This window comes from Spodoptera frugiperda, chromosome 16 (assembly GCF_023101765.2).
Source record: "Spodoptera frugiperda isolate SF20-4 chromosome 16, AGI-APGP_CSIRO_Sfru_2.0, whole genome shotgun sequence".
Lineage (NCBI taxonomy): Eukaryota > Metazoa > Arthropoda > Insecta > Lepidoptera > Noctuidae > Spodoptera > Spodoptera frugiperda.
Genome location: NC_064227.1, coordinates 3,231,216 through 3,251,073, shown reverse-complemented (window position 1 = coordinate 3,251,073; position 19,858 = coordinate 3,231,216). Strand labels below are relative to the sequence as shown.

The 19,858-nt window shown below is 35.0% G+C and overlaps 1 protein-coding gene across 7 annotated transcripts in view; it reads right to left on the bottom strand.

Moving 5' to 3' along the window:
- LOC118280562 (protein pangolin, isoforms A/H/I/S) overlaps nt 1-19,858 on the bottom strand; it is a 149,641-nt gene that overhangs the window by 107,956 nt on the left and 21,827 nt on the right. The gene's annotated exons all lie outside the window — the stretch shown is intronic.

Below are 19,858 nucleotides of genomic sequence, written 5' to 3'. Positions count from 1 at the left end.
TAACTCACACAACTCTCACTGTTGTCACATTCTCATCACATTAGTATGAAAATACGAGTGTAACTTACATTTTTGTAGCAAAGAGGTGTGTAAATAAGATCGTTTTCGAGTTTCAATAGTAATCCCGTTCGTGGGTGGTCTTTTCACAGCGAATCTACTATATGAGAGCGATAACTAACCACTGTATTCCTTCATACAATGGGAGATCAGCAGAGTAGTATAAAAAACCCTTTAAATTGGACATAAAATACGACACGAGACAGTTTTGTGTTATAAATTAAGCTTTTATTGATTTTAGGTTTAGTTTTGGAGTGTATTCTTGGAATTTTTGGACAAAGATTTTGTCAACTTTATCTCAGAAAAGGCTATTTAGTGACGTTTCGAGTTTAGTATTCTCAGATTTCTGTAAAAAATTAGTCACCTGTCAATAGTGGCCTATTAATGTCACGGGTTATTCGAAAAACACCCAGTAAGAACCACATAAAACCACACTATACGCAAAATCAAATAAAAAAAATATTCCAAGCTCATTATCCTAACCATCAAATTGTCACGTACGACTGCGTTCAACTAACAATAAAAATAATGACAACGCGTGTAACCCAAAAATATCAATACACACAAAATATCATCCCTTATAATTTCAACTACAACCCTCCGCACGCCCCAACTATTAGTGCGGTATTATCCGCAACTGGCAGTACTAATCGCTCATTAACAGGTTCCGGACACGCTCCGAACGGGGTCCACTTATACCCCTAAGTCCCCATGACAGATTTTTTCCCATCGGTTAGTTGTGGGTTAAATGTTCTTTATTGTTTATGAAGAGTACCTACGCAGTATGAATAATTTTTGATAAAGAACAAAAATAATTTGTTAACTTTTTAATATAGTGAGAGCCATGCTTTCTGTAAAAAAATGAGTCACGAATAGTGACCTGTCTGTGTCTTGGACTATTCGAAAAATACCTAAGAACCTCACAGAAAAACAACGCTTTCCAATTCATTATCCTAACCATCAAATTGTCACGTACGACTGCGTTGAACTAACAATAAAAATAATGACAACGCGTGTAACTCAAAAATATCAATACACACAAAATATCATCCCTTATAATTTCAACTACAACCCTCCGCACGCCCCAACTATTAGTGCGGTATTATCCGCAACTGGCAGTACTAATCGCTCATTAACAGGTTCCGGACACGCTCCGAACGGGGTCCACTTATACCCCTAAGTCCCCATGACAGATTTTTTCCCATCGGTTAGTTGTGGGTTAAATGTTCTTTATTGTTTATAATGAGTATGCAGTATGAATAATTTTTGATAAAGAACAAAAATAATTTTAAAAATTAAGTTAATTTAAAATAAGAATGAATAAAAATTCGTTTGTGGCCAATAAATACGAATGTATCCTAATAAAACTTTTTCCAATAAAAGAGTTCTTTATTCAAATTGGAACAAAATCCATTTAATTTGTTACCAAACTCTGGCCGCAATGACATAAAATTCATTCGAAACAATTAAAAATCGAACTTGCGTTCCATTTTCGAATTCCTCACGACGATTGGCCGAACAGTGATTCTCGGGGTTGTAATGGGTTATATTATATGGAACGAGCTTTTTTACAACTAAACCGATGGTACGCCAGAACTGGTTTCGATTCCTTTTACGTCCGTTTCATTTTTATTGTGCTTAGTTCGGGTTTTATTTCATATTACTTATTATATTACGACACGTTTTTTCAAGTTTTGTTTTATTTTTGAAGTATTTCTTAAGTTTTTTATTACGAGGCTGAAAGAAAACGAAGACCATTAAGGTACTTATGGTAACGACTGAACTTTACACAGCCGCAGAAACAAAACTAAGGCTACAGGTTTTTAAATTACACATATGTAGTTCGTTCCCGGGCAAGGCTATAGAAACAATAAGTCATAAAAGAATTTCCACAGCGAAAGACTGGGCATAATGAGTTCCCCAATAGGCAGCCTCTCGACCTAATGGACCTGACCGAGGTCGAGTAGAAAGAAAAAAATATATATTTAAAAGCTATGGCAGTCCGCCGTAAAATTAAAAAGACAAATTATTGGACGTCTTCGTGGAAGCCAGCCTTTGTTATCTCACAAGTGTTTTTCAAGAGTTCTCTGTTTATCTTCCACCCCACTCGCTCTCACAAAAACTACATCGATTCATCTCTGTCCGTCTTGTTAGTGCGAAGGGCGTTTTAACAGGGCGTAACAGACGCTTCCACCGTTACGTAATTCTGACACTTTCAGCTTTCATAACAAGGTCCTTTATTGTATAAATACAATTCGGTGTACAGTTTATCGAGACGAATCCTTTAAGGGCGTAACTGTTACTCCGAGTATAGCGTGATATCGATTTATGGTGCACGGAATAAGCGCTCATTTGGCATAATTGGCGCCTGTTTGATACCTTGTTCGTTTCGACACGGTTAATTTTTTCTGTAGCTTGACTGCGCATCGTCTAAACGAGTTTGGATCAAATTGCTTTAAGCTTAAGGTAAGTTTTGAGATGGTCAGTTGAGCTTGAGTTTTAGGAGCATTAACATAATGATCACCGTTCGTGTTTGATGGAGCAGGTGTTGTGTATATCGGTTTATTCTCAGTTTTTATTATAAAAATCTCGTTTATATTATAAAAACCAATCGTATCTCGTATGTTTATGAGGCTACCTTCGGTTTCTGATAAAGTTTTTTTAATTAATACGGAGTTCTGTGGTAAATTGTTATCTTTAGTTTGCTGATTATTTCTCGTTACAAAAAGTGCAGGAGCTACGAGGTGTGAAATAGATATGTGTGTGGATTAAAGACTATGACTTGTATGACCGATACATATTTTATTTTTAAACAGGCATCAGTCAATCAAAGATCACAGAATGGACGTGTACATTTATGTGAAAGTATATGTACCTATATCTCACAGACGTAGATTAATCGCCCCAATCAATCTTCGTTGTCGAAGCCACAACTGTTAATGCGGATTCAAATCCAAACGGCCATTTGTAAAGAACACGATATAAAAAGTTTTTATAAATAAAAATCACATTGATTACATCGAGAAGTTGTTAGATATGATGCTTTAAATGATCAGATATCATCTCGATATAAGCACGTTAACGTAGAAAGCCAGGCAACCTGCTGAGAATGTTGATAAAATTCTCTTAGGGTGACCATTCAATTTCATATTTAAACTCAGCTAATACCAATCTGTTTATATTTTGTCACATAAACGACAAAATACAAGAATTCCATTTAAAAAACACACGATATTTACATAGATTAAATGTAAACAAGGAATCCTCAGTCCATAAAAATTTCCGTGCAAATGTAAAACAACTAAAAACATTAGTTTATCAAAGTAAAATGAATTGCAAAAGTGCCCTTTGCCAAGTATTTACATAGTAAATTAATTCGTTTTCAATTTATGCAGAGCGGCCAGCTGTTAATGGCATGTGATTGTCATTGGCTATTAAGTGCTAAGTGCGTCAGACGTACAGTGCGTCAGCTTCGGTGCTGTAAAAATTTATTTGATAACCCTAACGCATGGATGCTTTAATATTGTTGTTTTTTTTAAGGTTGGTATATCTATTTGAGCTAATATTATTTCAATGTATTAGAAACATTTATATTGCCAACCCGCATTGAGTGGGGATTAATGCTCAAACCTTCTCTGTGTGAGAAGAGAGGCCTTTGGTCAGCAGTGGCCACTTAAAGGCTGATGATGTGATGTGTTAGAAAAATAGTCCAAAATAAGGTAGCATCGTGATTCATTCGCATATTAATTCAATCATCAAATGTTTGGTAATGTGAGTACTTCAGTAATAACATTGATTTAGAAATCCCAAGTTCTTAAAAAAAAAGATAACATAAACAAATTTAATATTACGCAAATATTCATATTTCTTGCAAAGATAGAACTTTTTCGAGTACGAATAAGGGATCGTTTTAAAATTAAGATATTTTCTATTTTCGTACCATAATCATCCAAGTAGTCTATTAACTATGAATGAACTGTTCATCTCGTATCTCTTTCACATAAAAATGTGAAAATTAACGATAATACAGAATGGGTTCACGGGTGACATTTTTAAAGAGCCCTTGTATGGTATAATGAATCTTTTGACATTACCGAACGCTCTCTCCATATTTTGTTATCTTGTGGTCATAAATATTTATTGTATTTTTTTATCGAGCATAGATAAATCATTAACAGAAATAGCGTCATACTTTATTTTTTAATTCTTTTTTAATATTTTTTCTTAAGGATCTTTGACAATGACGTAGAGTCCTAAGTAAATTTAATATGTAGTTTCCTTTAATAAATTATTGATAGACAATGTACATTATAATGGGTCTATAAATGGTCTAATAGAAATAAGTGCTTAGACTTTGACTAATTCTCCTATAAAACTTTATAGGGCCTGGCTTTATCAATAAAAGTTTCTGATGTTATTCAAACTGGTCTTCCATAATTACAGCACATTTTATCAAGAGCTAATGTTACACAGGTAATTACCTATTTAAAACAAGATTTATAGCTTCGAAGACGAGTGTTATCGCAAATGCACACCCATCCAATTATTAGATAAACGCGTCACCTGCGATTAGACAGAAATTTACGCGATCCCATTAGCTAGGCAGACTCGTTTTGGTCTAGAATAAAAATAGCTACAAGTACTTTACTACTCCGTACATTGTAGTGTTACTAATAAAAGAATAAAGACTGATATAAAGAGGGATCATAATTTTGATATAATAAATATTCAGATAAAACTAGTAAGCACACTAAGTAGTGTTAAGACGCTTAAAAAATAACACCATAAAGTTAAAATGGCTGACAAGCTTGAAAACACGACGAAAAGAATCATTTCCAATTTCAAAACCAAGAGACGCAACGTAATACTAATAACAACAGAAATAAATGATCCAGCTAATGATGACCCTTGTGAACTTATAGAGAAATCCCTTGTTTACACTAGAGTACAGGGAGGGCGGGAGGCGGGGGAGGTCTAACTATCTGGTCAGTCCGAGTATGATATTCGAGAAACAAATAAAAGAAGACAGATAACATTTGTTCGAGACCGTGAGTCAACGGGTCGGGTCGACTGTTTACATGGCGGGAAATTCATCGTTCGAAATTTGAAATTGTTTCGAACAAATGGCCAGTGATACGTTTTGAATACGGAATTTTGATATTGTACGATTATATTTTAAACTACACGAACTGCGAATGTCATAAAAAAATGGAACGCAATTTATTTTGTATTTTTTCTGTTTTTGAACAAACGTTTATGTTGTTGATGGAGGCAAACTAGTAAAATTATTTTTTGAATATATTTTGAATTATTTTTACAACAAAAATCAAAAGCTTGTTGTATACTCGTTATGTTAAGCTTTTAAAATCCTTATACAGATTTAAACTAATGCGAATAATACAAGACGCTTTATGAAGTGTTTTTAAATCTGATTCGTAAAAGTAGACAACCGCGTAAGTATGTTTTAACATTTAAAAAACTTTAAACATTCCTTTTTAATGCGTTTAAAGAAACATTTCGTAACTTTAGGCCATCTCGGGGCGCCATTTTGAACTGACAAAAGTATGATAACGTCGGCATTTGGGCGTAAAAATTCTGACGACACCCGTAACGTGTAAGCTTGAAGATTACTCACGGGAGCTAATATTTGTGGAATTCAACTTGCCCGCTAAGCCGACTCGCTCGTAAACGTATTTAGATAAAACCTTTGTTTTGTCACCTAAACGAGCTTTATTTTCCTTTTTATTCGTTGGCAACACCATTCGTGTCAAAAAAGAAAAAACATCTTATTTGAAAATCGAACAACCGTGCGCAGATAAATTAATTAAATAACTCGATTCTATAATCGATTCGACACGTTATAGATAATGGATGTATCAAAGATATAATGATGTAGCATTTCTAGATTTGTTATCCTTGAATTTAAAATAGAGAAAGCTGACTGGCCAAGTTCCTTCCGTCCATCAGGCATAAATCAAGCTTGATTTATGCCACGTTTTAGATACGAGTGATGATTCGAGACGTAAACAACGGGATTTGCGTAAACAGCAACGATTTTGGTTAATCACAAACACGATTGTATAATCGAATGATCGTTTAGACGACCTATATCGATTATAATTTCCAGCCAGTGTGTTTATGAGTAAGTATTTTGTTTTTAAGAAGCGTAATGGTTGTGTCTCGTCTACTGATTCCATATTTAAAATTAAACTTAGTAGACCAAGGAATAACAATAGAATAAATTCGCTGACTGGCGCCATTAAAAAAAATGGGTACGCCAAAAATCAGATAAAGCGACCAACTACAACGTAAGTTGGACATGCCCATTTGCCCAATTACCATAAACAAGACAGAATCCCATTTAACTTCTTAAATATCTTACAAAAAAACCTTTTTACTAGTCCAAACCTCCACGACCGAACGAGTCTATTGTTTCCATGAATATTCAATCCAACCACAGTCTTAAATTAGCTGTCAAATAAATTTTCAAATAGTAGAAAACATCGTAATTAAACAGTTTTAGTTTTCATTGTAAAATAAACAGTAATTGGTGTGGGTATTTAAAAATCCCTATGGCGTTTGTAAGCGTCGACTGCGCATGGGCACGGTAATTAAACATCCCGAAATAACTATAGTACGCATAATTGACTAGCCCGGGCGATTTATGTGAGCGTAAAGTAACACCGACTAATGCTCCCGCGCATACGGCACTGTAGATAAGGGACGTGGCCATCTTATTGGACGTTACAATTTCTTAGAATGATGAATTGGAATTGCTCAGATCTAGTGATAGTTTGTCAAGGAAATGATGGAGAGAGTGTCAAGGTTTATTTGTCTAGAAGACCTAATGTAGTATATTTTGATAGGACATCTCTTGAGGACATAAATAGATGAAGAAGAAACTCCTTAAAGCATTAACTGCCGAAAGAAAACTGTTGAAGGCAAATCCTCCGCTAAGCGTCGTCGGTCACCAGTATCCGACGTGGCGGTTAATGTATTAAGTTGATCAAATTCTAGAAAAAATAGGAGACAATTTCAGTTTTCCAAAAATGTACGGTGTTTCTTTATCTTCGTTCATATATTTTTTTAGTCCCACAATCGTATAACGAACCGTATCCTTAAAATAACATCTCAAATCATCCACGTGTAGTGGAATGGAATAATTTTATGGACCGTTTACTTTTATTACTTTATTTTACCAAGCAGGGGGCGCGATTGTACATCCAAATACGGCAACAGATGACTCCCATATAGAGCTTCCTAGATTTATTAGCCTCCAATTAAGACTTATCTCGAGTCTAGATCGCCACAGAAAGTGAACTTTAACATTTTGAGAATGGACTGTGATGCTGATGAGAAACAGTTAAACATCTTCTCGGATGAAGAATTCCAAGAAGAAAACAGTTTCCGAGTGCATTATTTAGAAAGAGAGAATTTAACAGCGTTCTGCCTGACTCACCACGGATAAACAACTAAGAAAATAACGTATAAACCGAAAAAAAAACACTAATCACAATAAATACGTTCACGAAATACCTACAGTATCGAATCGTTAAACTTTATATCGATTGTAAAACTAGATTAACAGTACAGTTTATTTACATTAATCGGATGTTTTTCGGAACTAAGCGGTGACTTCATTATCTGTCTAACAAATCGATTTTACGTCTTAATCGAGACCAGCGTTACGTGAATTTGTTGTTTTTCGCGGGTTAATTGCCTGTGCGTGCGCTGTTCTAAGAAAAAAGTTATAGACTTTTTATTCTGTTAAAAATGGCGCCCATTACTTTTTATTTATTTATTCCGTTCAATTATTTATTTCTATTATATCCGTTAGTTTGATTAGTTTTATAAAGGAAGAACAGCTTCGCAATTGATGTCAGCACAGCGACATTTAATTCCTCGGCACTTTATGAGTTTCTATATTTCCTGCGTCGAGTCGTTTCAATTTAATAGTAAGACTTTGAACAATGTTTCAAGCTTTAACGGCATTTATTGCAGACTAAACTATAATATGAACTGTGTATTATTTACAGAATTATCATTATTTATTCAACGACAATAAATTTAGTACTGCAGCATGCTTTTCACATTGCCTGTAACTATTTTCGAAGAACAATGGCGGCTAGCTTCATTAGACAATATAAAACATCTTTTAGAGAACAATAAAAGTGTTTTTACGCGTTAGTAAAACAATGTACCGAATTTTATGACTGCCGTTGAACAAAGAATGGTTAAAAATAACCGAATAATGATTATAGACAACAGTTAACTGTGAAAACACAATTCGGCCTATCGTAAGGGAATTTAATCGTTATTATTTTTGGTATTTACGACGGATGAGCATGGTTTAGGATCAAAGGAGGTTGCTTTAGTATTTGAGGATCCAGTCCAGCTAATCCTGATGAGCAAGGACGTCAGAACTCCTACGCTATCTTTATTTAAAGACGAACCCGTTTCCAGAAAGTTCTTCGTAGGTACTGTTCCTAAGCCTGCTAATCTCCATCGGGATGATTCATCAATATGTTTCAGTTATTTTGATCCCAATTTCCAAGAGTAGGTACTTTACTTACGCAAGTTGTGAATTGAATTAATCATAGAAAAATGACGAATGTTACTGCTCAATCAATTCAGAATACTAAGGGCCTCTTTTCATGTCTGGATAGCCAAATAAATCTTATTAATATTATAAATGCGAATGTTTTGTGTTTGTGTGTATGTTTGTAACTCAATCACGTCAAAACAGCTGAAGGGATCGGGATGAAATTTGGAACAGGGGTAGATTATGGTCTGGAATAACACATAGGACACTTTTTTATCTCACCGACCGCGGACGAAGCTGGACTTATTCGTCAACTCGGCCGCAATAAACTCGACCGCGCGGTCGAGTTGGGAAGATTTAAATCTACCTATTATTTCATTGTGCATCTCGACCGTAGGAACATTCACTATGCGGTCGAGTCGACCCGGCTAATTTTTGTGATTTTTTTTTATTCGTCATCTCGACCGAGTACAAAATGTACATTTGAGTAGAAAATGTTTAAGGCATATCATGGAAAGATTTATTTTGTTAGGCCGATTAAAATGCGTGCTGTGCTAACATAAACATCGTAGATGTTTCATTAGAATCACCCTTTAGTTAATCATGACCTTACATATACCCTGATTAGTTAAAATAGTTTTGTCTCTCTCTCGCAACTTGGAATTTTTATCGGTGGAGAGAAATGAACCTGCACATGAACATGAACCAACTGAGCAATGCCTGATAAAAAAACATCTTTTTATCTGTCCTTAATTCTAATTTTAAGTTATTTTATATTATATAATATACCCAGAAGAACAATAAATTAATTAGAAACGAAACACTTTTGTATATCACTGTACAATAATGCCTCATATTTTCAATGTCGGTCGAGTTGACGAATAAAAGATACGAATAAATAGCTTCATCAACTCGACCACGTGAATCGGCCGAGATGCATAATAAAAATTGCGGCCGAGTTGACGAATAAGCCCGAAGCTGTTGGCTGAAGCTAGTTAGCTTATAAGAAGTTTAAATAGATTATTATCACAGTGAGTTTTACAAAGTAATACCACTCATACTAAACAGTTAATGTCATATAGGTGAGCATTTGATTGATTATATCTGGTTTAAGATCTGATCTGATTTATCGAGGCGATAGTCTAAGTTAAGTCAGTGTTTTAATAGGTTTTACATTTTATTTATATGTGCAGTAGGTATGTTAGATTGACAGCCTCGTTGGTCGAGTGCGAGGGTTTGATTCCCGCGTCGGGTAAAGTATTGTCGGTTTTTCGAAAATTTCTCAGTTGTAGTAAGTAAAACGAAATCGCAATCTATCATTTACAAACTATCAATCTACCTGTCACAGAAATCGAACCCAAGACAGCATTCATAACAGACATTCAACCACAAAACAAACGAAGTAGCCACATTATGTCAATCGAGCGGAAACCGCTGAAAACCGCGACACAGCACGCACAATTAAAATAATGTGGCGTACGATTTTACAGAAATTTACAGTTACAGGGCTTACTGCAACAAAGGAATTCTGAAAACTGGAAAAGTTTAACGTTGTAACTGAAATTAGTCCTTCTAAGTATTATGTGCTAAGATTGATTTTAGATTTTACTGGTCAACTTTACATGTCCGTATTTGGAGACAGCATATCAAGGTAACCTTCTAATTTTGTAAATTTTAAACTCTATTATTTACAAATACAGTTGATAATCCCTTGATGAGATTGGGATAGCTATAGTGTAAAAATTCGTTGAGATTTTTCACTTAATTATTTGAACATAGAGAGTCAGTTATAAACTCTAGTCGCATCGATTGGATGAAAAGTCAATGGCTTAGCATGAACTTTAATAAAGGTAATTAGTTAACTGTCAGTGACAAACACCATAGATTTCCTAGCTACTCATTTAAACTAGTGTCTATGCCATTTGCCTCCGGAGCTACGGACTACCTAGCGGGTTTACCGGGGCTCCGGCTCGAAAATCAGGAGTAGGAACGGGATGGTTTTTAGTCAGCAAAAATCTGACACTCCCTTTCGTCTCGCCCAACTCGGGAGAAAAGTTAATGGAAGATCAATTCCAAACAAAATAAGTCCCCCTGCCTCATAGAGTTAGTAGCTCCATAAACCAGCGTCAATACAAAGATTGATTCCACAACTAAATAGTTAGCTTACATCCGTATTTGTGTCTACTATCAGTATATTAACATCGGGGCCATTATCCTCAATAATCCTAAGGCTGACAACCCATGTTCATAGATAACATGACAGCCCAAACATTTGGACGCCACAGATAAGGTAAAGTCCACACATCGCTCACCCGTTCAGCCAGTACGCACAATCGACGCTACTGTAGCATTCTACTCTGTGGTCTTTGTACGTTTCTACTTACGCAGCTGATACGTTATCACTGATATTGGGCAGTACATTATTGATTCGTTGATAAACTTGGTTACTTTCTATGCGCAGATTTTTATTTGAATATTATGGGTTTATTTTTTTTTCTGATGTTTTATTGCTTCTCGTAAACTGGTTGTAAATTATGATTTGATCGACTGTTTATGAGTGTTGTAAGTTACTATACTCTTGCTATTTACTAGTATATTACTTTGTTGTAATTCTGCACTGATTGCATTGGTTTTATCTTCTAAAAGATCCGGAGCTGCGGACTACCTAGAGTTTACCGGCTAGAGAAGCAGGAGTAAGAACGGGATGGTTTTCAGTAAGTGAGACTCTGACACTTCCTCTTATCTGGCCCAAGGCGGAAGAAGTCATTGGATGAGATATCCCTTATAAAAATACTTCTAAAAGATATCTCCAGCAGAAAGGACATTGACACAAGACAACAAAAACTATACATTAACCACTCAAACTGTTAACTTCAACAACACAAGTTAAGTTTCGTTTTCAAGTTAACGATTTGTGTTAAACGTAAACCGAGAGTTCCGCATTATTTTAACATGAGTCGAAAACTTAACGTGGTTATATATGGGACCCCACAGAGCCAAAATTACCATATTGAGTGTTAGATATAGTCGGAAACTTGACGGTCATAAATAGCAACAAATGCTCGAACACAAATGCACAAAACTCGCTTAACGAATGCATTTGCAAAGGTGATGTGTGTACCAGGGATGCATAGAAACTAGATGCGGTAAGCCTGTGACTTACAAGTCTTTTAACATATTCTACAATGACCATTCGTTGTTTTTGAGATGGTGCTTCTAGATTACTTTTAATTCTTTGTCGCAGAATTGTGGTATATGGACACGTAGGTGTGACTATTACTTCTCAGTCTTTATTCAAGTTCAGCATAAAAGCTAGAATATTTATACTTGAGATGTAGCAGGAATGGATAGAGTTGTTAGCTAGATCTCCCTATGAGAACACACCATAGAAAAAAAATGTGAAATTAGGAGTACTCTTGACAAACGAACATGATTGATAAATATATGAAGCAAAAGAAGTATACCCGAATTTTTCTAATTGGCTTTCCATTCCAATTTCTTCCTACTCCAATTGCAGAAAGGTGTAAAGATATGTATAGTCAGCAATTCTATCTATAGGTACTCAATTTTAGTCCTTATAGCCATATAACCAGACGTATGAACGTGATAGAAACCAAAGAAATCTTAAGGATCATATAGATGGCACTCTATAGTTTGCGCCATGGCACAAAAAGGTCAATTTGCGTCTAACACATAAAATACTACAAGAACTACTTATTCTCGAAACAATTGCCAACAATTCAAGTAAAAGTATTTCCCTATTACTTATGAATCAAGGTAGCACTCTCATGGCTGCATGCCATGCACCAGCTATGCAGGCCAATGCAACGGCCCACGTGCTATCTGATCGTAATTAGGAAGTAGGCAAACTGCGCCCACGCACCACAGATATGGCTCGAGAAATTAATAACTGCTAAAGCCCTGATATATTGTGATAGAATACTCTGATCCGTGGATGTGGAAATGATGATGGGGAAAATTAAATTTTAAGTGTAGGTTTTTAGGCTTTATTTTTGGTTAAAATTAATTGTAACTTGAGGGTCAAAAAGAAAGGTAGTAAGTGCCTCAAAACACTAAGCCTACTATAAAAAACTAGCAATACTGATCATTAGTATGAGCTCCTAGCTTCGCTTGAAACCAAACGAGTTCCTCGTAAAAAAGTTACATGGGTAAGACTAAACACATAATAATACATCACTTTAAAAAGTCCTAGAAAAATATTTGCAAGACTTAGGTAAATATTAAACTGCTAATTTCACATCAGATAACTATAAAAAACTGTTAAAAAATCCTTCATAATTACTTTTACCACCCAATATTGGCATAATGAATGGTATAATTGAATTATTTTAAAACAGTTCATACATTGAATAAATTGTGAAATGTGTTTTCGTGGTTAGCCAATTTAAATTGATACAGTATTTACGTATTTGTAAAATTCTGTGATTATTTTAACCATATATTATAATTACCAAACGTGATTTCATGAATGACAAAAGAGCATACACACGACATATACACAAGTAAGTGGTGATAAATTGAAAGATAAGGATTAAGATTTTGATGATAATTTATAGAATAGGAGAAAACTAGACAAGAACAAAATGCTTAATTTTGAAGAACTTCACACAAAAGTAGAAGACAAGAAACAATCTAACGATAAAGATTGTCAAAGCAAAACTCGTGTACCCAACAATGAATTTAAATTTAAGACTGTTGCATTCAACAACAATGATTTTTACAACGCTCATAAAAATACTACAAACGCACTCTCAAGTTCTTATGAACAAGTCTTACGCACTAAGACAGAGAATCATTGAATTGTAGATGAGCTTGAATCATATTAATATGACGGTATCCATCATAAACGTTTTATTTATCTTATCTGACGTCGATAACTGGCAGGTGAGCACATACTGCATTGTTAATTTAATATCCTTCATCCCTGAGGCTTTGCTCATGGGTTATTCATTAATGAAGAGTTGAAAATCGCAGCTCATAAAAGTTCCTGTTACATAAATTCAAAAAGTTTATTGAATTGAGAACTAATAAGGATTTTCTAATAGATTCTCTAGTTTCAATGCTGATGTTTTTGAATGTAAGAAAGTTTCTTCTTACTTAGTTCTTTTCAACTGTAGGTAATGAGATTTCTTTAACTGTTATCTTATTTAATGATGCAGTTTCAATGGTGTTTTTAATTTAAACATTAACATCGTTTTCTTAACTGGTTACATTGGAATCAATTGAATGTGATTAATTTCTTCAGCATACAACATTTTTACGACCGAGACCCATGGAAAGAAATTAGAAATGATAGACATTTGGCAGACAAAGATAAAACTCTACTTCTTAAGCTAGACGAAGATGTAGAAAAAAATTTAAATGCCGACTCCATACGCATTAATGAAGACTAATCATCTAAATATACCAACAAGGCCGAATTAATATAAGGATTTGTTGAGTTAAGGAGTCATTAAAACTGTGGAGTGGTTTATAGTGTTATAAATTTTAATTTGCCGGCACATGTGGTGTATGGCATCGGCAATACGTTGATTAAATTATATATAATGGACTCGTTATTAAAACTTGGATCGAGCGGAGTTTTGTGAAATGGAAACTCAGTTTTATGGACGTATTCAAGGTTGGAAATATGGGATATGGTTACAGTATCTTTGTGGCTTTCATTAATTTCATTAATGATTTTTGGGATAACATGTGAAACTGTACGATCTTTAATGCTTTCATCTTTGTCCCTTCTTCCAATTCGATAATGATCATCACCTCATAGTATTAACCTTAATGATTAATCATTTTCATTAAGTCTACACTATCAACTAACCTTCAAATGTCACAGAGAATAATCTGCGACTCGCGTGTGTTTAGCTATAAACTAGTAACGTTCTAGATTGATCAAAACTGTCATAGTTACTTTTAGTCTTTATATTTCTATCTTCCTATTACTCGTCATATCTCTAATTACATTATCAAACGTCTCATCGACATCTTCTTACCCATCCTACATTTTATCCTATCCATCACCAGCTTCTAACATTATCCTCAACATGTTTTTGACATTCAGACAAACCGAAAATAGTTTTAACTTCTGTCGTATTTAAGTCGTCTCACACCTTGATCATCAAATTAGTAACTGCGTTCAGGATATTTACTAGCGAAACGTGTTTTGCGACAAATGTGGTCGTAAAATCTGTAATATTTCGAGGAGTGTATTCTGGTTGGGATGTAAGGAGCAAGCATGGCCGCCGGAAACGGACAAGCGGGACAGGAACGCGTTGTTCGCTATATATAGAACTGAGTTACTATGTAGTGCATGTACCGATAGCTGTCTCTTTTTGAGGGGTTGGTTTTGGGTCTCGTAAGTAGCTTTTTTATGGAAATCTCTACTAATAGTTGGTATTTTTTTAAGTGAAACTCATTTTTTTTATTTTAATAAGACGTTGACCCAGACTAGGATTTTCTCCTATGGCGTGTAGTGGATGCGTTTACAAATATACAAGTTCACATACACATGCATGACACGAATCGGAAACGGGAATCGAACCCGCTTCACGGTGACTGGCTGCAGTACCCATTCACCCATCCACTGCGTCAACCGTGCAGTAGTTTTTTAGCTTGTACTAAATATTTAATTCATAGCGCTTACAATTTGTGCAACGGATCAGTCAATATCAATGAATCGATTTAATGATATTCGAAATGAATTCCAAACGAAGATCAAGTTTGAGAACAACTATCATTAAATCGTAACAGAGAATGTAGACACAGAAGTATAAGAACGGAAGCCTGACATCTGTACATGGGCAGCTATGTTGGCCAGACCATTTGATACGAGCCCAGACCACAACGGAAATCGCTAAGCCATTGACTTTTTCTAGAGCCTAGTGAAAGGCATCTTGATGTGCAGCCTCATCAAGTAACATACACTTTAAAAGGGCTAAAAAGTGGTTAAACGGTCAATTTAAGATATTGGATGTCGTTAAAAGGTAGCCATTTTCTAGAATGAATTAGTTTGCCTCTTATAGGTAAATATCTCAGAACTTACATGCGTATGCGCATGCTACAGTATTTTTACTTTTTAGCCCAACAAGCTTTCTATATTAATGTTACATGTATGTTATTTTAATCCCAAATATTTGACCAACAACCCGAAAAAAATCCGGACAATACACAACAAATAAACGCAACAACGAAATGATTAAAGGAAAACATATCCAAAAGGCAAGCAGGCGTAAAAAATCTCGCATCAAATCCAATTCACGGACAGGCACTGTAATCGAAAAGAAATCGAAATGTCGAACGAAAATTGTACGTACAATATGTATTGTAATGGCATCACGTACCATAATCGAAGCTATTATGACATACGAGAATTGCACCTAAGTATAATCCAATATTTATACCCAGCGTGATTGTAAGGCGTTGGGAATCTCTACAAATCATTCTTGCGTCCCTCTCTAGCTCGTTGCCTCATCTGTCACCAGGAAAAGGACGGAACATACAGTATTTTCGTCTGTTCGTAGGTGTTCGGTCATGTTTGCACACCCTCGCCTCAGCCGACAGGTAAATTCGACAAAAGCAGTGGGTGTTTGTGTTTATTATAAGAAATACCTGAATGCAGGTAGAAATCATTGTACGGGCCCCTTCTAGCGAATAATAGAGTTTTCGGAAATAATACAATGAATAAAATAATTTATGTCGGCTCGGAATACAATATTTTACGATTTTCGGAAACGTTCGGTACTGGTGTGGTACCTGTATGGCTTTTTTGTAGGCGCCTTCACAATTGGTGTTTTGGGTGGGGTTTCGTCTCGGTTCTCAAGTTGTTTTTGTTTGTTTTACGGGCAATTTGCGATTACGGAGACATGTCTATCCGGAGATCTCGACATTATATCGCATTATTCGTGGCACGGCTCCCGGTACCGTTAATTGAGTGGTTGACTCATTACGACCCGCCGATGTTTATCTACGCATCGAATTGTACAATAATGAGTTCATTTACCGCCTCCAACTTATGAATATTTAACAATCTTACAATTTCGTATAGGTGTAAAAAACAGTCGTGCTTTACGATCTTACTTAATAGCGTGAAGCGGACCTTATCGTGAGTGATATGAACGATCGTTAAGGGAAGCGTGCGTCTGCGCTTAAAACATTTAATCGTTCCATTAAATCATTAATAAAGGTACACACACATTGCTTGCACAATACTAACACTAATACCAATAAAATACAACATATTGGGAGGTGTGAAATCGTGTAAAAGCGCAAATAGCACAGAATGTATCGTTACAATCAAACATAACTTTGAGCTTTTCATTGAACCATTATAAACTTTGATACGGACATAATAAGAACTGTATTTCATTGTGAATTGATAGCGGGTGCATCGGTAGTAAGTTGCGTGAATAGAATTCAGTGCAGTTGAATATATTGTGATGGTATTTGAATGCATTGTGGTACTATTACGGGGAATATGTTCAATGGAGAACTACCTGAGGTGGGCACCTGCTGTTAGCTTGTAGGACACTATGTCCACCGACCCAATATGTGGGACAAGTCGGACAAATCGAAGCGCCGCGTGACGTCGCCACTATCGCACTATGTCCATCAAATTTTTTTTTCGCCGCAATAATTATGTCACACAGACCACCTATTAGACACGTTTAAACACATTTATATACCGTCACGACTTCATAAATAGCGTTCGTGTATCGAATACATAAAAACAATATTTATTAACTACTTTGACAATTTTATTGAAATAAAGAATCAAGGTAATAAGCGCTATAAACCAGTACGCACATAAAATATAAATGAGTTACCATTTAAAGTAATAAATAATGTAATGGAAGTATAGTAATAGTGCGTAAACCGTAGTTAACTGAGGTTCTCATACGGAATTGTGGGACTAGAGTTAATTATATAGCTATGGAATTAACTAGAAGTGGTAAATAATATAGTATATATAAATAGGCTTTAACATGATATTGCGTTTGAAAAGACAAGTCCTGTTTGATTGCATCATGGAAGAGTTACAGAAAGAATGCTTTTACATTTTGAATTTCGAATAGAATAAAGATTGTATATAAACGCCTCGTGTGCCAGTACTCTTTATTTTTATCGAAATCAAAGGAGTATTTATTTACGAACGAACTTAATAGACATTAATAACCTCTATTGAAAATCTTTGGATTAAAAACGATTTTTGACAATTATTGTAGTTATGGTGTTTTTGTCAAATACTAGATTTAGATCTAGAGTAGGGAATAAAATCACTTATTAATTTCGAGGGTTAGTGTTCAAAGTGTTAGACGTTCAATTATTATTATTTGTAGATTTACCAATTTGCATGGTAATATCCTATCTCCCGGCAATCTTTAGGAAGTTATTTTTATTTTACAAGCCCCAGTTAACCGCAGCCAACTGATAATATTGATAAAAGAATGCTAGAGGCATTATAAACCTGCCATTGCCTTCCTATAGATAATAAAAACAAAAAGGTTTTTATAAATCTTTGACACTGGCACCTTACTATTCAAAATTTGAATAAGGAACAATATGGCGGCAACAACGGGCATAAGGATTAACTCCTTGTTAAAGACCTAAGTATTGTTAGACGGATTTGCAAGACAATAACTACGCCTTTGGTCTTTTATACCTCAAAGGGACATGTATAGTGAACATTTGTTTACTTTTTTGCTACTTACTCGACGATTCCTATGTAGCCTTAACTATTTTGTCACACGGTCGTGTTAATTAAATATCTACCTAAAAATTTTAAAAGAAATGTAAAAGTGTAAAACGGTATACTTTAAATTAACTATGTTTATTTATTTAATTCTTTAATCTCAGCTAAAAAGTACCATTACAGGATTCCCCAATGCGATAGAAAAGCCTTAAAACTTAATCTAATAAAAAAAACATACTAAATCTGAACATAGTCATTATGAAAAATTACCTATTATAAGGTAACTATTCTATTTAAAAATAGAGGTGCTTCACTGAAAAAACCAGTCAAAACGGAACTTAACTAAGTTTAACAATTACGTACTTAACTACAAAAAATAATACACACACATAAAACAAATAACAAAGAAAATAGTAACTAACACAACGAGCTTATCTTGATAGTTATCTTTATATGAAGTAATATGAATAAGATTTGATTACATTACCAAATTCGTGGTATCTCCGTGACGTCATGGTACAAACCTGTCCCACTCGACACGTTACAGGTTAAATTTATCTATGTTTGATTTATTTGCTAGTTGTTAAGTTGTAATTGTATTAGCGATATCGAAAAACTATGCTGAGAATGTTGTAGAAGATTTGCTTCTTCGTAATATCGGAAGTTGAATAATGGGGTACTATTTTACTACTATTTTCCGATATTTCGGCACTGTTGCAAGCGCCATGATCAAGGATGAACTCATAGAAATAGAAAAACATGGTAAATATCTCGTTTCGAGTTCTAGTAAGTACTAGTTTTTGCTCGTACTCCTAAACTCTCGTTTTATCTAAGTATTGTTATCTTATATGACAAAATAAAAAAATACGTGTCTAATATTTTTACCTAACTACGGATTAAATAGATTTTTAATTTTCAGACACCGTTATCATCCCTATTATATCCTGTAGTCGAGAGGATAGGACTGATGATAATGGCTAAAGTTTGATATGTGATGACATCTGATCAAAGGATCGAAGGGGAGATAGGAAGAAGCAATTTGTATGATAGAAAAAACCACATGGAGTTTGGAGTTAATGTTCAAGTGTTTTAGTCCTTATAGGACTAAAACATATCACTTTATTACCTAAAGCAAATCAGATAGATGGCGGCTAGAAAAGCAGGAGTAGGAACGATGTGATTTTTAGTCAGTAAGAGTCTGACACTCTCTCTCGCCTCGCCTAAGGCGGGGAGAAGTCATTACATTTTTTCCTCGTTAAAAAAATTAAGATCTAATACTTAGTAAAAGTCTACAGAATGAGTAGTCATAAGTTATTTTGATACGCAAACAGTTTGTAAGTAACACAATACCCTTTCCTTTTTAAATCCGAGCTAGCAAGTCAGCAATAGTGTCGGTTACAAGTTGTAATACAATTCTTGTAATTGTACGATTCTAACGACGGTTAATATGGCCCATCGTGACGTGATATTGTCGGAATAGACGTCGCATGCGCATCCGTAATGTGTTAGGACCGATTTACGTGTGTAGTGTGTGTACTGTCTACCGCGTGTTG